This window comes from Opisthocomus hoazin, chromosome 8 (genome assembly GCF_030867145.1).
Source record: "Opisthocomus hoazin isolate bOpiHoa1 chromosome 8, bOpiHoa1.hap1, whole genome shotgun sequence".
Taxonomy (NCBI): domain Eukaryota; kingdom Metazoa; phylum Chordata; class Aves; order Opisthocomiformes; family Opisthocomidae; genus Opisthocomus; species Opisthocomus hoazin.
The window spans coordinates 3,200,315-3,221,070 of record NC_134421.1 but is presented as its reverse complement, the minus strand read 5'-3'; the positions used below and the strand labels follow the sequence as shown (position 1 = coordinate 3,221,070).

The 20,756-nt window shown below is 53.3% G+C and overlaps 1 protein-coding gene across 4 annotated transcripts in view; it reads right to left on the bottom strand.

Moving 5' to 3' along the window:
* LOC104330263 (sodium- and chloride-dependent GABA transporter 1) overlaps nucleotides 1-20,273 on the bottom strand; it is a 51,907-nt gene extending 31,634 nt beyond the window's left edge. Inside the window, exons 1-3 of one of the 4 annotated variants that reach the window (XM_075429599.1) lie at nucleotides 20,000-20,273; nucleotides 16,055-16,204; nucleotides 13,276-13,373 (exon numbers count right to left, since the gene is read on the bottom strand). The gene's annotated coding sequence lies outside the window, so the exon portion shown is untranslated. The remainder of the gene's footprint in view (nucleotides 1-13,275; nucleotides 13,374-16,054; nucleotides 16,205-19,999) is intronic. The other 3 variants (XM_075429600.1, XM_075429601.1, XM_075429602.1) reach the window with 3 other exon arrangements.
* Between the last annotated feature and the right edge of the window lie 483 nt (nucleotides 20,274-20,756).

Here is a 20,756-nt window from a genome sequence, read left to right as displayed (position 1 = left end):
GAGAAAGCAGAGAGAGAAGGTATCCTGTGTTAGTGTAGTGGGCTTAGGGGAGGGCCTTGCTGGGTCTGAGGTAGACTCACTGGATAGACTGGTGCACATCAGGGCAGCCTATCCATGCCTCCCTGCTTCGCCCAGAGAGAACAAGGAGCAAAATCTTGCCTTGCTCCACAGCCACCCTTCTGAGGAGTCATGGCCGCACAGACTGCTAACAACAGGCTCAGACTTGATTGTTACCAGCACATAGCAAACCCCTCAACTCTCATCTCTTCTTCATCCCAACAACTGCTCTGCAAGAAAAGCTCCGGGACCAGTATGCATGCAGGTAAGTCACAACCTGTGGCTGACCCACCACAGAGCGGTCCAGGCAGAGAAATACATCTAGCGTACGGTGGAGAAGGGCAGAACGGAGGTGCCGTATCCCCCAGGTCTGGGGCCCAAAACCGAGTGCACTAGCCCCAGAGCCATCTGAACGATCGTGTGGCCCAGCCAGCCGTGCGTGGCTGTGACAGCGTGGCTTCGCAATGGCACCTCCGCTACGGACATGGCCCGCGTTGCAATCCCGTGCCCTAACACCCTGTCATGGCAGCGACACGGCCGTGATCACAGCTGTGCACCTGTCCAGTGCTGGGCTCCCCAGTTCAAGAAAGATGAAGAGCTACTGGAGAGAGTCCAGCGGAGGGCTACGAGGATGATGAGGGGACTGGAGCATCTCCCCTATGAGGAGAGGTTGAGGGAACTGGGCTTGTTCAGCCTGAAGAAGAGAAGGCTGCGAGGGGACCTTATAAATGCTTACAAATATCTGAAGGGTGGGTGTCAGGAGGATGGGGCCAAGCTGTTTTCAGTGGTGCCCAGTGACAGGACAAGGGGCAATGGGCACAAACTGAGGCACAGGAAGTTCCAGCTGAACATGAGGAAGAACTTCTTCCCTCTGAGGGTGACGGAGCCCTGGCCCAGGCTGCCCAGGGAGGCTGTGGAGTCTCCTTCTCTGGAGATATTCAAGACCCACCTGGACAAGGTCCTGTGCAGCCTGCTGTAGGTGACCGTGCTTCGGCGGGAGGGTTGGACTGGGTGACCCACAGAGGTCCCTTCCAACCCCTACTATTCTGTGATTCTGTGATTCTGTGAATGCCTGGCAAGGAAATGGCCGATCGGCTCAGCGCTTCCTTGTACGCCGCGTCGCGTGGGGTATCCTAATTGCCAGGTGTGTTCAGATGATGCTCGCTAGTGACTATAGCCAGCCTGTGAACCACTGAAATCCCACGAAGTCAGGACTCCAAAGTCCTGAGGATAAATTGGACGAGTCTGACTAAAAATTTAATTAATATTTCCGATGATTTTAGGCCCTAAGAAGTATATAACCAGCACACCAAAACAAATCAGAAAAAAAGTGAGAGCATGCTACTTTATTACACCAGTGTCTAAACCTGTGTTGCACTCTTGTCTTGAAAACTAAGTGCATTTCTCGCTTCCCCCTACCAAAGCTATTGCAAAGTCAGAAAAAGCTGTGGAGGAGACCAAAAGGACGCTCAAAAGTGTGGAACATCTTCCATATGAGAAAAGGCTAAGTGAAGTGGGATCCATCATCCTGTGGAAGAGGAGACTGACAGGGGCCCATAAACATATCAGTGTCATAGAATATGAGTATTGACCATTTCTGACACAGGAACTACGGGGCATTACATCAAGACAGCAGGTGGTAAGTTCAAAGAGAGCAAATGGTGATACTCCACAGAATGCACAGCTACAGAGTGAGACTCCCCACTCCAGAGCATGCTGGATGTGAAGAGTTTATATGACTTCAAAAAGCAAAGAAAGAGGAAAAATAATGGAAGGAAAATCCGCCAGGAGCTGCCACTGTGGTTCAGGAAATCCCTGAGCTGCAAGTTGTTGGAGGTTGAGAGGCTCTTCCAAAGAAGAATCTCCCTAATTTTCCTGGTTTTATCCTCTCCCCTCAGCATCTGTCCTCAGCCAGCGCAGAAGACAAAGTCTGGGACTGGCACGGCGTTGGCTCTCACCCATTTCTCAGCCCGTTTTACACAGAGTCGAATTTAAGCCTCTACTAGGGGCCATAAGGGTGACCAGTGCTACAGTCTGCCTAAGAAGTCTGCTGACAATAACATTCCTAGATGCACACGTTAAAAAAAAAAAGCAATGCTATGAAAAGGTGGCACACTTCAGAAGTTAAAGCTGGCCTTGCTTGAGCTGCTTACTCTTGGCAGTCTTGTCTCCTGAGCAAACAGTGCCCATTTTCCCCATGGGATGCCTGGGGGACTAGCATTTCTAAAACCTCCCGCACAGAGATGGTCTCCCAAGCCCAGGTTCAATGGCAGCATCATATCCTGCTTGCTACCATTGACACCCCATGATTACAACAGATGGATTCCTTCCCCCACAGAATTTGTCACTGAGGTTAGAAAAATGGTGTCAACTGTGAAAGGAAAGGCTGAACCTGAAAAGTTCCAGGATTCTTTCTGGTACATCAGTGGAGAAGCCAGAAAACTCCTTGCTGCGGGATGACGGCTGTAACCAAAGTCCTCTGAGGTATGGAGCCAGCCCCGAGTCTCACAACTCCTCTAGCCCAGGGATGGTTGCAGGTAAGCCCAGAACCAAGCGGCAGCACAAAAAAAGCCTCCTGGGGAGAAGAGGCTGTTTCAAATAGCCCATGAGGCAGACGCCAGGAGAAAGTATTGCTGGACGCCTAAAGCAAAGGCTTTGATTAACAAATCCGCTTTCTGTCCTACACCTTGTGATAGCACTGCTATACCAGCTCCTGGCACCTCAGTAAGGCAGGGAGTAGAAAGATGGTACAGAACGTGTAGGAGGAAAGTAAAATAAAGAGAATTTATAAATCAAAACAGAAGAAATAGCACCAAAACCCCTGGGAAGAATTCAGAGCTGGGCTAAGTCAGGATAATTAGCTATGCCTGGAGACATATCAAATTAGGCTCAGCAGAAGCCATTTTGATTCACTTTTTTTCTGAGACAAAAAACAGTATGTAAGCTGCTATCTTAAAAAAGTACGAATATACACTGCTCTCCCTGTGCTCTTTCCCCTGTTCTTACTGCCACAGTTCTGGAGTCATACTGCAGCTAGATGATCACACCTCAGATTTCATAAACTTGGGGTAGGATGATAGAGGAGCAGCAGTGATAAAGGACCACATTGGCAGTTTCTTCTCACCAGAGAAGTGAGGTCCTCCATCTCCAGCTCAGAAAGAATAAACTAGATTTATAGAGGTTTCTCCACAGTCAAGAAACAGAAGAAGTCAAGAGAACCCATTGAAGGTTAATCCCACCCACTGTCTTGTCTCCTACAGCGATGGATGATCAGGGCAGAAGGGCTCACACATGTCCCGCAGCCTGGCCGCGCCATGTCCTTCCTCGGACGCGTAGCTCTGACCAGGAAAAACACAGGCATCGGTTGCTCCAGGCTGAGTGTTTGACTCCTATGTTTAGACATCACCTCACACGCTGGACAAGTGCTCCTACTGGGACAAAATGCACCAGCCCCTCCGCTCATCCGCACGGGTCTCCTCCAGCGTGAGCGTGGGGCTCTGCCCTGTGCTGACAGCCTAGGGAGAGCAGAGTCAGTTCAGCAGCTCTCTGTCATGTCACATTATTTGTTCTGAAAAGCACACGGCGCTTTGGGCACGGCAAAACGCCCGAAGGACTCAAAATGATAATCAATAGGAGCTGAGCTACAAGCTGGAGATGGGCTCTGCTTTGCGAGGACTTGAAAACAAGGTCAAAGAGTTTGAACATGACACCGTAGGAGGTTTCTCATTCGGCTTCTTCTAAACACATCATATTCTGAAGCCAAGACTTTCAAAACAAGCACTAAAAGATAGGGTCATAAATCCCTGGCAGTGCAGTAGTGACCTGAGTTTCACCGAGTCGTGCAGAAGGGCTGGTCTTCTCCTGCTCAAGCCAATAAAAACAATTGTGTGGTCCCCAGCGGGCGCAACGCCAGGCTGAAATGCATTCTGCAAAACAGTCCTTCCCCTCCTTTTTTTTTGAGGAATTTCACTTCAAGTTAGAAATTAGCCCTGAAAAAGTATTACCTCCACTTGAAACGCTGCCACCTGAAACTGCTAACAACAGTGACCTTTTTGCTTTCCCCTGCTTCAGTGTGAAATATTAACAGTCTCCTCAAATTTGACAGAAACCAAAAATTTCAAGGGCGTAAAATTGCCTGAAATGAAACAGCAAAATTACCTGCGGAAACGCGTGTAAGAAATACTTTCACACCTCCCCACCTCTTCTTTTGTCAGTGCTCTAACAGCCATCCAAATCACTTCTGACCCACGCAGGTAGAACCACAATTAGTTTAATTACACAGCACAGGCTGTTGTTCAGTCAATTAGACTTCTCCTTCCATCCACACCATTTTAATGACAGCCAAGTAGCCTCAAGGCTCTTGCATCTTGTTTGGAGCTGTGACCAGTGGATCGGGGCACAGCAGACTCTCGGCCGATATGCTGCAGCAGCGGCATCTGCTTGAGCTTCCCACATCAGTGAAAGCCGGAGGGGCTGGGACAAGCCCCCCCATGGAGGCCTGAGGATGCTGGTGGGGTGCTGGCCCCACGTGGAACCTGCTCTGGGCTGGAGCATCAGTGTCCTGCCCGGCTGGGTCAGGTGGACAGAGGGGCTTGTGTTTCACAGCCCTCCCCGCGGGCTGCCCAGGAGGCAGCCACCGCGGCCACCAGCCTTTCATCTCCCTTCCCCTGAAGACAGGTGGTTTCTTGGTTACAGGAGAAACCAGTGCTCGCAGAGGACACGAGAATGAAACGAATCAGTTCTCCTGGGTGGCCTCCACCTCCAGCCCCCTTTTCCATCCTCCTGCGTGAGATCTGGGTTCTTGATGTCCGGGTCTGACCTGTAGCTGTTGCCCAACCTCCCTCCTCTGCCAGCAGCCCTGGGCAACACACATCACTCCTGATAACGTGGCAGGTGAGGCTGGCACCACACCACAACCCTATCCAGCTACGCAGAGGAGGCAAGGCACGCACGGCCATGTTTTGAAAACCATTAGATGAATAGAATGTCTGTGTAAGTCCAGAACACATTTCTCAGCCCGTGGCCGTGGTTCTGGGAGGCCTGTGGCAGCCCCTCCAGCCCTGAAAAGAACAAGTGAAGAACTCCTGAGCTGCTGGCACTGCCTGCAGCCTACCGCATGGTCGCTTTGCCAAGCAGCACCTTGATTTTTGCGTTACCCAAGCAGGAGGACTTGGGTCAGCTATCACAATGCCCTCACTGACTCCTGATGCCCACTTGAACCTCGGCTGGCTCCTCATCCCAGGGACAAGTGGGGTCAGACCCTGCTGCTGGCTGCAGATCATGCTTCACCCACCACTGCTGCTCTCACGTCAGTGGCTGGGGCTGCCTCACGTTGCCTCTAAGGCAAGCAGGGCATTTGTGCCTTTTTGGAATAATGCAATGGTGCAGCCTCTGAGCCATTTTAGCACTCTTGTTTAAAGCTCATCCTGGCACCTGAGAAGCTTCCCTGGGGAGCAGAGAGCCAGCAGAGCTCTTCCTCAGTTCCCACAGACCATCCAGACCCGGCCCCAGCAACCTGGGCACAAACTGGAGCAGAGGAAGCTCCAGCTGAACACGAGGAAGAACTTCTTCCCTCTGAGGGTGACGGAGCCCTGGAACAGGCTGCCCAGGGAGGCTGTGGAGTCTCCTCCTCTGGAGATATTCCAGACCCACCTGGACAAGGTCCTGTGCAGCCTGCTCTAGGTGACCCTGCTTCGGCAGGGGGGTTGGACCAGATGACCCACAGAGGTCCCTTCCAACCCCGACCATTCTGTGATTCTGTGAACCGCAGCAGCGTGAGGTTCGATGCCGGGCCACGTCCCGCTCCCCTCATGGCAGCCTCCGAGCAGACCGCAGGCAGCTCCCCGAGCCCCCGATGGCTTCGAGGTTGGGAAAGACAGACAAGTGGCTTAAAGGCATCCCTGTCTCCGTCCTCCCCAACAAAACTACCGCGTTAAAAAGATTAAAGGCCTATTTCTCCCCATTTTAAATGTGCTGATTAAATTAAGAAGCATTTTCCCTTTCTTATGTAGCGCAAGCTGGCATGCTGGGATGCCAATTTAATGATTCTGGTAGTTTACACAGTTTTGTTACATTATTGTCTCGCCCTGCCTGAAGGAACGTAGAGATTTTTAGCCCAGACCCATCTGTCTGTTCCCGACCCCAGTTACCTTTGGAGCTCGCTGGCGAGTTTCACCCATACTTGAAAAAGGAGAACAGCCCTCAGAGACGTCCAGTTCCGTGAGAAGTAGGGAATGGGGAGAGGGAAGAGGCTGCTGTTAGTTCTTATCCCAAGGAAGGGCAGCGGGGTGACCCCGGGAGTGCCCCGCTGTGCCCCACGCACCAGCCAGCGTGCATGGGGCCAGGGAGGAGGCAGGCAACTCCAAGGAGGGCAGCCTGGAGACGTGGGATGGGCTGGTGTGGGGCACTAGAGAGGCAGCAAACGCTGCCATAAGGGACCCATCACGAGAGGTCAGTGGACAAAGGATATTATGAACAGAAAAGCAGGTTTCATTAGTTCTGCTGAGCAATGAAACCAACTCATTATTCCTGAGTTTGGACAGAATCCGCTGTTTTGCATAGATTTCTCCAGTTTTTTGTATGCACAACCCAGGCATAACATTCATTGACCTCCTCTGCCTGCCTTGTTCCTTGCTAAGGGCAATCCCTCTCACAGAATCACAGAATCACAGAATCACAGAATAGTAGGGGTTGGAAGGGACCTCTGTGGGTCATCTAGTCCAACCCTCCTGCTGAAGCAGGGTCACCTACAGCAGGCTGCACAGGATCTTGTCCAGGCGGGTCTTGAATATCTCCAGAGAAGGAGACTCCACAACCTCCCTGGGCAGCCTGTTCCAGTGCTCCGTCACCCTCAGAGGGAAGAAGTTCTTCCTCATGTTCAGCTGGAACTTCCTCTGCTTCAGTTTGTGCCCATTGCCCCTTGTCCTGTCACTGGGCACCACTGAAAAGAGCTTGGCCCCATCCTCCTGACACCCACCCTTCAGATATTTGTAGGCATTTATAAGGTCCCCTCGCAGCTTTCTCTTCTTCAGGCTGAACAAGCCCAGCTCCCTCAATCTCTCCTCGTGAGGGAGATGCTCCACTCCCCTCACCATCCTTGTAGCCCTCTGCTGGACTCTCTCCAGTAGCTCTCTCCACGGAGGCTAATGGAAAAAAATCCTCCACTGACTTCAGAAAGAACATTGCTGGGACAGACGTGCCTAAAAATGAGCACAGAGGGCATTTCCAGCTAAAAAAAACCTCATTTGCCTGATACATCCCGTTCTCTTTCATTACAGCCCAGCGTGGTGTCCAGGCACTGGCACTACGGCGCGGGCAGGCATCCCCGCTGGCTCCCAGCCTCGCAGCTCGGCCGGTGCGGCGTGACGGACTGCTGCCACCAGCCACTGCCTCGCCCAAGCTGCGCCCCGGAGCGAAGAGTTTAGCTCAAACCCGGAGCTGCAGCAACGTCCTCAGCGGGACCATGGCCTTCACAGGGGTAAATTTCCCCATCTCGATGGGAGTCACAAGGACTGTGCAAAAGACATGGCTGTGCTATGCATGAAGGGGGGGGGAAATAATATCGTCATCCACGTAGAGCTGGATTTGATGCTCCTTCAGAGGCATTGCAAGTAATGTCAGTGGTTATCTGCTATGTTGGGCTTGATATGTTTTGGGGTTTTTTGAGTTCTTTCTTTTTTTTATGAAGAGCAAATTAGGAAATGTTGGTCTTGCAATGGAAAGCGATGACCTTCACCTGAGAAAGTCACCTTGGACTTTCTTGCCGCCATTTAATAATGAAAAAATGAATAAAGAAAAAGAAAAAATTTGAAAAGGCAAGAGCAGAAACAAGCATGAGAATGATGCAGAGACTGCCCTGAAGTGTCCAGCATGGCAGGGGAGCAATCTCTCCTTACCTTGTGTGGCAGAGGAGCAAAGGACTGGCCACTTCGTGTCCCCTGTGGCCAGGAAGCTCACAGCTGGGGACACGACCTGTCTGCGGGGCCTGGACGAGTCCAGCCTGCTCCATGCCGGCCAGCACCCGCCGCTGCAGGAGTAAGACGAGCAGGTAAAAACCCTGCACTGCCTCAGAGAATTCTCTGCTACGACGTTCAGCTGGCAGCACGAAGGGGAAGATAGATAGGAGAAGGAGGGCACAAAACGCAGACCTCCCCCCTGCTCCTTCTGGGCAGGGTCACGGCAGCGACCGAGCGCTGCATCGGTCCCCAGGAGCTCATCAAAAACCGCGGCACGTGTGAAGCTGCCTGGCACCGCTCCGGCACGCGTGTTCAGCTCTGAGAAAGACCAGAGCCTCACCATGCAAAGGGCAACGTAGTTTTCCTGCTGCGGCGCAGCCAAGCCGGAGAGGAAATCTGCGTCCCACTTTCGGATGCCAAACTCTTTGTTCTCGTTCTCCATGAGAACAGAGAGGAAATCATACTCCAGAGCCCCGAGGCTGCCGCAAGGCTCCACTTGTTCGTGCGTTTTTTTGGGGTGGAAAATAGAGAACGGCAGATCCAGCTCCCTCTGCAGGAACCACGCACGGGCATGGTTAGCCAGCAGCCCCTTGGCTGAGGTTTTCCTTGAAGCAGCCCAGAAAATGTGCTCATTTTTCAGTAAGGGCATCATCCCCTGCTGCCTAGGATCAGCCTGCAACTAGCTCGGCATCTTTATTTCTACCACTTTAACACTCAGAGCTTCCTTCTCCTCTCCCTGCTTCTTGTGCTGTGTTACACAGCGGTGCAGATGAGCAGCTCTTCTCCAGGGCTTGTGGTACCAGGAGATGAGGCAGGTGAAGGAAAGGCTGTTGTCCCCGTGCCTCAGCCGCAGCTCACACAGCCAGCTCGTACCAGGGTGTGGATCCTGACTCTCCAGGGCCAGGCACAGCCTTTACTGTGTGAGCTTCTCCACAGGGGCCAGATGCAGCTCTCACTTGTGCTGTATCCCCGGCGAGCACGACCCAGCGTTGTGGGGAGGTCCATCCCGCAGTATAAGGACATTAGCTGTTTGTTCCTTGGGCCCATCAAGTTTCTCCAGAAGAAAACACCCTTGCAGCTGCATGTCTTCAGCCTGATTTTTGGTCGCCTCAGCACAAAATCCCAGACTGTGGCAGAGCTTCTCTTGGAGGGAGGAGAACCAATACTGAATGTGCTGGAGGTCTCCACCAGAAACTGGTAGAACCACAGCAAGGCAAGCATGGAACTGGGGAGCCTTTTGTGGTCAGGCTGCGGCTGTCTCTTCCTCCAAGCAGTGCTGATGGGAGCTGGGGAGCAGGGAGAAGGTGGGAGGGAGCAGAGGAGTTTGGCCAGTTCTCCAGTGCCCTGGGGACAGAGGAGGGATGGGGAGGGCTTCACCTAGGGAGTGAGGGCACCTCCTTTGGAGTCAGAGTCTTTTGGAGACAAATAGGAAGGAAGGGCACAGATATAGCCCTCTGAAACACCCCGGCAGTTTTACAGGCAGGGAAGCTCAGCTCCACTGACAGAGACTGCCGGAGTTTGCAGGACCTCTGCAAAGGGATGCTGAGAGCCTGAAGTGCTTTGTCTCAGGCTGATCCTTGGGACTGCAGCACACAACGCTGGGAAGGGCAGGCCGAGCTCCAGGCAGAGGCAGCTGCACCGATTCCTCTCCTATGGATGTCACCTCGCCTGTCCCCAGAGTCCTCCTCAGTGGAGACCCCTGACCAGGGAAACCTGCCCAGGGTTTCACCTAAGTGCCTTAGTTACAGTGCCTTTACTGAGCCATCACGTAAGCTTGCTACATCTCACACCAGCCCAAAGGCACTGTGAGAAGCTTTCCACACTTGAGGCCCCAGTACCATTCCTGGGTGCTGTTCCAGAGCCACCATCCTCCGCCTTGCCCTCGCCCGGAACAGAGTGAGGGGCTCATGCTCTGCTGCTCCGCTGCAGCAGAAACACCCTCCCCAGCCCGGGCTTTTGCTCGGAGTGAGGGGGTTTTGAAGTGGAAGCTGGTTGCTGCAGCTGCCCGTTAACACCGAGAGGAATCCACGTGGTGGTGACAGCTGGGAAGGACACTGCTGTCCTTCAGGCTTTTGGGGTGGAGGGGGAAAGCAGAGGAAGAGGGGTATTTCTCGTTTGAAGTGTCAGCTACTGGCCACCAGCCAAGGAAAGGAGCCACGTGTGAATGACCAGTTGCTTAGCATGTAAATCTTGTCATTGGCTCTAAAACGGGTTTTGGCATCTCTACTTGACCAAGGGGACATTGCAATGGGAATTGCAACGGCAACTGGCAGAAGACATTTAGGTGTCTCAGTGGTGCAGCTGACAGTAAAGCATAGACAACATCTGCTCCTGCTTTGGGCAGCATGCCCGCTTCACTGTTCCAACCGAGCGCCAGGCAGGCAGGTCTGCCCTGTTTGCTCACCTCTGCAGCGCCTTTTGGGAGGCAGAAACTGTCCTTCATCCAGCCTTGTCCTCGGGGTGCTGAGCCCCTCAGCCCTGCATGCAACCCAGCGTGGATGGAAGAGAGCTCAGCACCCGCAGCAGCCCTTCCCCATGATGCTCATGCAGGCAGGCGGCTCTTCCCAAAACCACTGCAATGCTCCTTTCTCAGAATCACAGAATCACAGCATGGTAGGGGTTGGAAGGGACCTCTGTGGGTCACCCAGTCCAACCCCCCTGCCGAAGCAGGGTCACCCAGAGCAGGCTGCACAGGACCTTGTCCAGGCGGGTCTTGAATATCTCCAGAGAAGGAGACTCCACAACCTCCCTGGGCAGCCTGTGCCAGGTCTCCGTCACCCTCAGAGGGAAGAAGTTCTTCCTCCTGTTCAGCTGGAGCTTCCTCTGCTTCAGTTTGTGCCCGTTGCCCCTTGTCCTGTCGCTGGGCACTACTGAAAAGAGCTTGGCCCCATCCTCCTGACACCCACCCTGCAGATATTTGTAAGTATGTATTAAGTCCCCTTGCAGCCTTCTCTTCTTCAGGCTCCAACCCCAGCGCTCACGTCCCCAAGACCATACACTGCTGTCCCCATGGACACACCTACCTCGCGGTGCTGGCCGGTTGTGGGTCCTCGGGGTGCGCAGAGCTCCTCACGGAGACACCAGGCTGGGGAGGCACATACTGACCTGCTCCCGCGCGCGGAGGGGAGCTATGAGGCCCTCCCGCCGCGGGGCCCCTCTCCCCCTGCCTCACCCCACGCAGCTCCTCATTGCCCATATTGATGAGCCCTTAATGAGCTTTGAGCTCACGTCCAGTCAAATCAACACCCTGCATGTCGCGGGTGTGGGGCGGGGGGGTACCCAGAGCCACTGGAAAAACACACTGGGAGAGAAGAGGCTCCAAGGGCATGGGCAGGAGGGAGGGCAGGAGCACGGGCAAAGGGCCTGGTGCCCAAAAATGGGGGAGGCAGGAGGTGAGTGGGTTGCATGGGGTTGGTTGCACCCATGCTGCCGCAGCAGTTCTTGCTGTAGCAGTACCTAAGAGACTATGCTAAAGGCATTGTGCACACCCCCTGCCCTCCGTGTTCGCAGTCAGGCAGTGGTCTCCATCTCCTCCATCAGCAGGGCTGGCTGCAGCCACGCAGAGGATGCGGAGGTCCGGCACGCCATGCACGGCGCGGAGGTTGGGCGTCTGTCCATGGGCCTCTCCTGCTTTCACACAGCCCTTGCACGGGGCCAGGCTGGCAACAGCGCAGCCCTGCGAAGGGGTGACGGGGCAGGCAGGGCTCGGGAGACACCGTCCCAAAGGACACCATGGTGTCACCGCTCAGGTGCACTACTGGCTGCGGGTCAGGCTTTTGGGGTGGAGGGGGAAGGCAGAGGAAGAGGGATATTTCTTGTTTGAAGTGTCAGCTGCTGGTCACCAGCCAAGGAAAGGAGCCACCTGTGAGTGACCAGTTGCTTATCACGTAAATCTTGTCATTGGCTCTAAAAGGGGTTTTGTGGATCCTTTATTTCCTTTCTCTTTTTCTTTCTGGGGCCCAAAATGATTTGCATCCACTGGGAGCACGGAGATGTCTCTCTCAAAGGCAGCATGCATCTTTGCTGGGGTCCCATCTCCACCTGTGCTAATACCCTGCCAACAGGCTATGTTTAAAGGCTAAGCGGGTGCTAGAGGAGCATGGAGCAGGCAGTACGACCCCCACCAGGTTATTTTGGCCATTAAAGGAGGAAGACAGTGGTGCGGAGGGCTGGCAGGGCTGGCGAGAGGGAAAAATGGAGAAAAAATTATTTTTGCTGGGTAAACCCAGAAGGGTTTGAAAGCTGAGTGGGAGGATCGCACGCAGGCTGGAGGCAGCCCAACGAAACGGCGTCCTCTCTGAGCTGGGGCAAAGGCTGTCAGCAGGAATCCCTTCCGAAAATGAGCTGTAGGGCCTTGACAGAGCACCCCGGTCCCTCGCTGCCGGGGAGCCTGTGTTCCCCACGCCACTCTGTGAGCCTCAGTGCCTCTTCTTTAACAGCTGGGAAAGTTAAAGGAGAGGTGAGCTCCATCTGCCTCGGAAATCTGTCCCTGAGACTCTTGTCTGGGATGAAAAAGCAGCCACTGAAAACGGCTGCCAGCCGAGTCTCGCGGGAGGGAGATCAAGTCCCTGCCCGGTGAGCCAAGGCTCGCGGTGCTTTGCGGAGGTTCTTCACGGCTCTGGGTGAAAGGGGGAGCTGGGCTTGTTCAGCCTGAAGAAGAGAAGGCTGCGAGGGGACCTTAGAAATGCTTATAAATATCTGCAGGGTGGGTGTCAGGAGGACGGGGCCAGACTCTTTTTGGTGGTGCCCAGTGACAGCACAAGGGGCAACGGGCACAAACTGAAGCAGAGGAAGCTCCAGCTGAAGATGAGGAAGAACTTCTTCCCTCTGAGGGTGATGGAGCCCTGGAACAGGCTGCCCAGGGAGGTCGTGGAGTCTCCTTCTCTGGAGATATTCCAGACCCGCCTGGACAAGGTCCTGTGCAGCCTGCTGTAGGTGACCCTGCTTCGGCAGGAGGGTTGGACTAGATGACCCACAGAGGTCCCTTCCAACCCCTACTATTCTGTGATTCTGTGATTCTGTGGGTGGAGGAGCGCTTCCCTCGCCTCCCGGGCAGCGTGTGGGCACAGCCCTGGGCATGCTGGACCGCATGGGAGAAGGGCTTCTTGAATGCAATGCCGTGTTACCAGGTCGGGTTTGCTTCGGCCAAGCAAGCCAACGTAGAGCAGGTGCCTGCAGATGGTAGGTTCAGTGGGGAGCCAGCAGCAAAGCCTCCTTTTGTCAAGCGGAATGAAAACCCAGCTACAGCGATATCGTGACTCACCCCTTCCTGAGCACGCCGTGCCTGGCATTAGCCTGTCCGTCACTGCTCCCTCCTGGTCTTCAATGTCTCCTCAAGCCCCGTTGCTGATGTGACACCTCCTAAAATAAGAAGACGGAGAGAGTCGGTGGCGGTTTGCTTGCAGGGCAGGTGCAGAGCCGAGGCCTGAGGGAACCAGCCCACCATGTGCATTTTCACTGCTCCCCACACAGTCCTGGCTGAGAACCACAGAGGGTTGGCTGGAAGCACCAGGTGCCATAGGCAAAGACATTCCCTCCTTCCACTGGAAGCACAGCAAACCATCTCCCCACCTCAGGCACTGCTGGCCTGGAGAGAAAGCAGGCCAGAAAGCAGCCATTTCCACTGCAGGGATGAAGACTGAACTTGAAAGCAACACGTGTTTTCTGTACATTTGTTGCGAGAGTTAGAGGCAGAAGCAGGCAGTGAGTATCAAAGGCACTGGGGAACGAGAATTTCTCTCAGCATCAGTCTTAGCAATCCCTGCTTTTCCCAGAAGAAAGGAAAGTGGGACGAAGAAAAAAAGAGAGGACATGGATACTTCATACTTGGCTAGAACCAGACACGGGCTGGTAAGCCCAAATGAATTTGGGACCATGCCTTAGAAAAGCAGCAGAATTTGTTTGGAAGGGTGGGATTTGGAGCTGTTCTCTTGGTTGTTGTCCATAAACATTCATGAGACTAAATTTTGATTCACCAGCGTGTTCCCAGAAAATGGGAGCTTGGCAGATGCTCAGACAGATACTTGCTGGCTTGAGTATTGCGTTTGAAACGTTTGGGCTGCCACCTCCAAAGCTTTTGGTGGCTTGGGAAATATCCAGCGAAAGAGCCCAACCCCACCATATAATCTGGGTGAGTAAACACAAGTGCGAAGAGTGTTTTCTGAATAACAGCAATTGGATGTGATGATAGCAGTGAAAGCAGCCAAATAATCAGGCTAGCCATTTCTTAGTTTAAAATTCATTTGCAAAAATCATTAGCACAATCATTGTAAAATAAGCAGAAGTATAATCACTCGAGGATAATTTGCAAAGAGGAATAGGGCTGCACTCACTGAGAAGAGCTGCTACTAGCTGTGAGGCTGGCTGGCTCTGACTAAGCCCACCAAGACCACCACCTCCAAAGTGAAGCCAAGCTGGCCAGCACAGCAGGTCTGGCAGGCGTTGGTTTTTTGAGCCCAGTCTAAGGCATGGCCTTCTCTTCCGCAGCCTCGAGGATCCTGCCAACCTGTGGTGGGAGCCAAGCTGCCTTGCCTCCTCGCTCCCTGAGCAAGTCAGTCTGGTCTGACTCCTGCCACCCAAGCCATCCTGCCCCAGATGGTGGTCAGTAAGGTATAGACAGGGAAAATGTGTAAGACCAGGGGAGGTAACGCAGGACAATTTCTGTGCTCAGTCCTCCCAGCTTCCACCCACCGGTGCTCTTCGGGACTCCCAGCGCAGGTGTCCTGTTGAAAACTCCCCTGGTGGGATCTAGGGTTGCTTCATCAGCACTGGCTGGGATGTTCATACCCAGTAACAAAATCACCTGCCAGCCTCGCTGGCCTCTGCTCCCCAGGGAAGCTGCCAGAACCTAGGCTTCTCCCAGTCCTGGGCACCTTGTGCAGTCGCTCCCAGTCGAGGTGGGACGAGCCAGTCCTACAGCACGAGGAGAGGTCTTGCCCCACACATTTATAGTTCTCCACAGCCTGCCAGCCATGCTCCCGGGGCACACAGCTTCTTTGAAATACCCTTCCCCCGGAAACCTGTCCAATATTTTCCACAGCTCACACTTTTATTTACAGTTGCCTGCACCCACTGGTCTTAAATCTACATTTATGCCACTTGCCCCTGCAGCTGCTAGGAGCCCCTGGGAGCAATTTCATCGGGAGATCACTTGTTTCAAAGACTGGCCATTTTTAAATCACTTCCACTGCTGGCAGCGCAAACAAAGCAGTACACGGTAGAGGAATAAAAAATGTAAAAGAAATATAGTAAGAACAAAACTGAAAAGTACAAGAAAAGAAAAGGAATTTCCACCCTGCAGGAGATTAAAGGTGACCTGCAAAAGAAAAATAGGTTGGGTTGGAGCACTTTTGTTCAGGGCTTGCCTATGCATTTTTTTTTTTTCTCCTCTGGAATACTCTGGAGACAGGGAGAACTAGTGAGATAATGTCACTGGAGATACCGGCAGCAAGAATTCATCAGCTGTGAAACAGCCAAGTTGTGTTGAGCTCAGTGTTTTTTCTGTTGCTTGTCCTGTGCACTTCACCGTAACTCATGTGGTTGAGAAACACCTGGGAGAAAAGTGTCCTCTGCTAAAGATTTATCAGCACTGAGCTTTTGGTCAGCAAGTGAGACCTGAAGGACTGAAAGTCCTCCTGCACAGAATGAAGATGATCAATCTGACAAGTCCTGAGATGTGTTATGGGAGGAGAGGGGATATTGGGTAGAAGAGAAAGAAGAGGCCACTAAAATAAAATCCGTGCATTCAAAGACGTCACAACGGCGTTTTCCCTACTCTTTCTTTCAGTGAGGAGCCTTCACCTCTGGTTTGTTCGGGTAGAATATTTCTAGGTGTGTGACCAGTTCTTCCATTTGATCTAAATAAATAAAGATGCATACGTGGAAGTTCCTGAGAGCAGAGGAGCACACTGCTTCACACGGGGTAGCATGCCTACGGCTTTTCTTAACAGCTAAAGCGCAGCAAAAGCTCAGGCCTCTGCACCGTCACGTCCCCTTCCCCGGCCCCAGCGAAGCTGGCGGTGGTAGCTGAGGATAGCGCGTACCTGTGGGAAGCCCAACCGCTTCGTCTGGTGGTGCTGATAGCTGCAGCGTCTCGCTGCGACACAGATTCAGCTTCCTGCCGCCCAACGCCAGGAGTGAGCTTCCCTTCCGAAGTGCAAGGTTTGATTACCAGTGCCTGCCTCTCCCAGGAGCTGCCAGAATCACAGAATCACAGAATGGTCGGGGTTGGAAGGGACCTCTGTGGGTCACCCAGTCCACCCCCCTGCCGAAGCAGGGTCACCCAGAGCAGGCTGCACAGGATCTTGTCCAGGCGGGGCTGGAATATCTCCAGAGAAGGAGACTCCACAGCCTCCCTGGGCAGCCTGTTCCAGGGCTCCGTCACCCTCAGAGGGAAGAAGTTCTTCCTCCTGTCCAGCTGGAACTTCCTCTGCTTCCGTTTGTGCCCATTGCCCCTTGTCCTGTTGCTGGACACCATTGGAAAGAGTCTGGCCCCGTCCTCCTGACACCCACCCTGCAGATATTTGTAAGCATTTCTAAGGTCCCCTCGCAGCTTTCTCTTCTTCAGGCTGAACAAGCCCAGCTCCCTCAGCCTCTCCTCATAGGAGAGATGCTCCAGTCCCCTCATCATCCTCGTAGCCCTCCGCTGGACTCTCTCCAGTAGCTCCTCATCTTTCTTGCACTGGGGAGCCCAGAATTGGACACAGTACTCCAGATGGGGCCTCACCTGGGCAGAGCAGAGGGGGAGGAGAACCTCCCTCGCCCTGCTGGCCACACTCCTCCTAATGCACCCCAGGATCCCATTGGCCTTCTTGGCAGCCAGGGCACACTGCTGGCTCATGGTCACCCTGTCGTCCACCAGCACTCCCAGGTCCCTCTCCACAGAGCTGCTTTCCAGCAGGTGCAAACTCTGAGCTGATTGCTGGTCAGTCTCTAAGCACTGGCAAGGGTACGGCACCTGCCTGTGGGCTTTCGGCTTTCTCCAGCGATGCTCCAAAGGCCAGAGTGCCCAGGGTGGAAACATGGCTGAGGCTGGGTGATACAGGACACTGGTGTCCCCAGGTGGCCCCCCGAGGGCCCAGAAGGCCATGTACCCCTGGTGTCCATGGTGCCATGTGGGAGCAGACTCTGAGCACGGCAGTCTCCCCTGCCCCCATCTTCCCGGCTGTCTCCCCTGCCGCAAGGGTATCCGAGTTGGATGTCCAACATCCCTGTGATGTGCACCTCCTGGCCAGCACACCAGCAAGGGGCACGAGGCCCCAGGAACCAGAAGCAAGAGCCATCACAGACACCAGCCACGGGATTTCTGCAGGGAGAAGGACTTCTAGCGGGACTTGTACAACAGCAGGGTTACTGTACCTACCCACCACAGGGAGCTCTCTTAGTTCTTGTCTACGCAGAAGCAATCATTGTTGGCTTTCTGAACCGAACCCAGCTGGGCTAAACTAAACCAGAGCAGCCCACTTTGCAAGCATGACGGTCTAAAGACTATTTGGGTGATAGGTGGACATAGTCACGTTGATGAAAGTGTGCCTGTGTCTGCAGGCTGTTTTGGCAAATGTAGTTAAAAATCCTGAGCATCTTTCTATTAGTGAAACTGCTCTCAGAAAGGACTGTGATGATTGAGCTCTATTGCTTCTAATCCATCCACAGCAGTGTGAAAAGTAACGCTGCGTTCAACTTTGCTCAAACTTGATCCTGATGGACTTAATATAAGTTAAAATTAGTATGAATAGACATAAATAGAAGTGTCCTCACCTACTTTGGAAGATTTAACTGAAATCACACACTGTGTTAAACCAACCTAACTTTGAAGTAAATGTGCCCTTAGGTCTAGTTAGATCGTTGGTATAGCTCTGCCAGGAGAGCACGTGATTTTTTTTTCCCTCTTTATTAAGAGGCTTATGCTCATAAAAGCTCTGAGGTTGGCTTTAAATCAGCATAAGTACATTTACACCGATAGAGCTTATGCCACTTCCCACTACAACTGCATGGCAATGCTTTCCTACAGGAAGAAACCACCTTACTGCACAGCTGTGGTTGATCTCAAAAGCACAGAGGTGTGGGGAAAAATGTGATCAGCATGCAGGAAAAATGGGATGGATTTGGCTATGAGATGCAAGCCAAGGCAAGTTAACGACAAAGGCAATATAAGCACTACCCACCACAGGTGCTGCACCGTGATAAGGACGGGGGGCCTTGGGGACAAGAGGAGGAGGAAGAGCAAAGGCCCAGCTCCTCTGTGAAGTGCCACGCAGGTCCAATCTCATTTATCACCATGTAGAAAGGGATGGTGCCTGCACCGTGAGGGAATACATCTCCATCCTGCAGCCTTGCTGCTGCTTGCCCATGTGATGCACACAACGAAAACGAGCCCTTGTTTGCAGCAACCGTGTTTCAGCCCCAAGGGGATTTGCTTCTATCGACAGAATCGGACTGTGGGAAATTGCTTTGCCGTCGTTCAATGTGCTGTACGTCAGCCTGTCTGAGGGACTTCGGCCAGAACAACCAGAAGGTGCTGCTGACACCTCTGCCTAGGGTCAGTAAAACACCCTTCCCTTCCTTCCAGAGAGGGAAGAAATTTTGGAAAGTTTTACCAAGATTACAAATCACCTGTACTTACAGTCAAGGTCCGGAGGCTCTCAACCTCGAAACACCAGCAGCAATGTATTTGCTCACCAGTTTCTGTCACAACATGGACATGGGTGGAGTGATAAGGACATAAAATATACCAAAACATAATTGTCCTCCAGACGCCCTGACGCACGTGCACCCACGTGGGGATGCGCGACGTCTCGGATCAGTGTCTCTAAATTTCTGAAAAGTTTTGCATTTCTCCTCTTCACATGAAGCCTCGCGGGAGCCCCAGGACCAAACAGCAAAGGTTTTGCTGCCACCTCCCCTGGCCACAGGCTGTGACAGCTGCTTGGAGAGACCCCCCAGAAGTAAATGCCCAGGTCAGCACCCCGCTTCCCCAGTACAGCCCAACCCCAGCTGCCTGGAGGCCAGGGAAGCAGGGAAATGGGACTGAGCTCCACCACCCCCAAATGCAAGGGGAGTGCCACCCTTGACTTTAACTGCAAGAAAGGCGGGGGTAGGGGTCATATTGAAAATTGCATTATGTAAAATATTAGGCACCAAATAACTTTCAAAAGTGGGATCTTTTAACTGCTGGCTAGGGCAGGTAACTCGTTAGGAAAAGAAAAAGAAATGAAATTAATTCCTGGCATTTTCCCAACTTGTCACTGTAAAATCAATACATTCTCAAAGGATTTAAATATCCTTCTGAAAAAAACTGACCGCACGGCTCGGCCCCGTGGAGACACGCGCTCCTGCGCCTGGGCTCCTGGATGAGGAGGTTTGCAGGACAGGACAACCGGATGCTGCCCCGGGCTCCAGATTTACACAGCCGGCAGCTTACGCTTTAGCCAAGCGTCAGGTGTAAAGCTGAGCCCTACCGACGCAGCCGGGAGTGGGAAAGCCCGGTGTTGGTGGTGGGACAGACAGCCATGGGACAGCCTGCATGGGACAGAGGACTCCACCGCCGTCTCCCTGTTACGTGGCTGATGTACACATCACACCAACGCCAATGGGAGCCACAGTCCCCTGGGCTGTCTGGGGAATTCACTCCTCATCCAAAATCACAACACAGAAAACTGACACTGCCTGGGCGTGTTTTCCCCAAAGTCATGAGATGAAGGCCCAGCACTGGGCCAGTTCCCATTGCCAGGCTGTCTCCCGCCATCCGTCTGAACATGAGGAAGAACTTCTTCCCTCTGAGGGTGACGGAGCCCTGGCCCAGGCTGCCCAGGGAGGCTGTGGAGTCTCCTTCTCTGGAGATATTCCAGACCCGCCTGGACAAGGTCCTGTGCAGCCTGCTCTGGGTGACCCTGCTTCAGCAGGGGGGTTGGACAGGGTGACCCACAGAGGTCCCTTCCAACCCCGACCATTCTGTGATTCTGTGATTCTGTGATCCCGAAGAGGCTTACCCAGGGTTTCTGGTTTACAACGCTGTGCCTTGCCACTGGTGGGATTTCTCTTCTGCGGCTCCTGGGCCCACCTGCGTGCTGCTTGCAGCATCCCAGCACAAAGCCCTCTGCTCCCAGAGACCCTGGTCAAAAAACACCGGGCTCCAGCTCCCAGGTTGTCCCCGCTTCAAGGTAGTGCGTGGGGAGGGAGGTTCATGTTGCACGACGTGGCGATGGCCCTTCTCCAGGGTATGGGAAACTGGCAGGTTGCCTTTTTGTTTGGGGGTGGCTTTATTCCTGCAAGAAAGAAAGAAGCTCATTTCATCTCCTGTTGAAATACGGGGTTGAGAAAGGCACCAGACTGCCTGTCATCACTCATCCTTCTCCAGAGACCACTATCTACATCATGGCACAACAAAATCCTCACACTCGATAAAGCGTATTTTGGAAAAGTCTCGTGGCCATTGGCAAATAACGAACAAGCATGAGCACGCCTCTTGCAGAGCAGCCATCCTAGACAGCTAGCAGGGTAAAGCTCCCCATCCTGGCTGTAACCCAGGCTGGGCAGGAAACTGTACTGCAGCCTGTGAAAAAAAGGAGGAAAATAATCAGGAGACCATTTGACAGCACGGTCCTGGCACGTCACCAAAAGCAAGACAGGACAGAGTTGCCCGCAACTGGCTTTGCGCAGTCACTGAAAGCGTTTCTCTCTGGGAAGCCCTTTCCTTTCCACGCAGCTTTCCAAGCCCAAGCTTGACAAACCAGAACAGACAGCTCC